The sequence below is a fragment of the Pimephales promelas genome, chromosome 25 (genome assembly GCF_988280905.1).
Source record: "Pimephales promelas chromosome 25, fPimPro1.hap1.1, whole genome shotgun sequence".
NCBI classification, from domain to species: Eukaryota; Metazoa; Chordata; class Actinopteri; order Cypriniformes; family Leuciscidae; genus Pimephales; species Pimephales promelas.
In genome coordinates this window covers 9785463-9786763 of record NC_142793.1, presented here as the reverse complement: position 1 = coordinate 9786763, position 1301 = coordinate 9785463, and positions in this window count along the sequence as shown.

The following is a 1301-nucleotide window of genomic DNA, read 5'->3' as shown; positions in this document are numbered from 1 at the left end:
TTGAACGCACCTCACCTCGTTAACATGACTTCCCACCTCGTGCATATACGAGCTTTTCTCCCATCTCCCGACTGCATCTCTGGAGCTCAGCCACAGTGATCTTTGGGTTCTTCTTACCTCTCTCACCAAGGCTCTTCTCCCCCGATAGCTCAGTTTGGCCAGACGGTCAACTCAAGGAAGGGTTCTGATCGTCCCAAACGTCTTCCATTTAAGGATTATGTAGGCCACTGTGCTCTTAGGAACCTTAAGTGCAGCAGACATTTTTTTTTGCAACCTTGGCCAGATCTGTGCCTTGCCACAATTCTGTCTCTGAGCTCTTCAGGTAGGCCTAGTTCCTTTGACCTCATGATTCTCATTTGCTCTGACATGCCCTGTGAGCTGTAAGGTCTTATATAGACAGGTGTGTGTGGCTTTCCTAATCAAGTCCAATCAGTATAATCAAACACAGCTGGACTCAAATGAAGGTGTAGAACCATCTCAAGGATGATCAGAAGAAATAGACAGCACCCGAGTTAAATATAAGGGTGTCACAGTAAAGGGTCTGAATACTTAGGACCATGTTATATTTCAGTTTTTATTTTTTAATAAATGTGCAAAAATGTCAACAATTCTGTGTTTTTCTGTCAATATGGGATGCTAAGTGTACAATAATGAGGGGAAAATTAACTTAAATGATTTTAGCAAATGGCTGCAAAATAACAAAGAGTGGAACATTTAAGGGGGTCTGAATACTTTTCGTACCCACAGTATATACAGGCTTTTTCAACACTGCCTTTAGGCTTTGTATTTTTATGAGAAATGACCTTTAAGTTAATTCATGTTTTACCCAGTTAAGTTACCTCTCAAAAGACTTAATGATATACCCTCTGTTCTTTCTGTTTAAAGAAACCTGAAACTACTTTTTATTTATTTATTTTTTATCTGCTTTCTCCAGTGACATTTTGGTGTGATGTTTGGGATTTTATCAAATGTTATGTGAATCCTAATTTTGAATTTACATATAGAAATGTAATTTTTGGTATGCGAAAACCACAAACAGGAAGAAACAAGGCAGAGGACGGGTTAAACGACGTCAAGATTACGTCATGACAAAAAAATCAAAATAAAAGTTCTAACAGTAACCTTTCTTAAAACAAAACATTTACTTGGACATTTAAACTAGACTGACTTTAGTACTCATTTACATAACCACAATCCAATGTTGTTTTAGACATGGTTCCATGAATTTGAAGTAGATATTAAATGTGTATTTATTATATACTTCACATTTGTCAGTGTGGATAAGAGGGCTTTTATTTTGA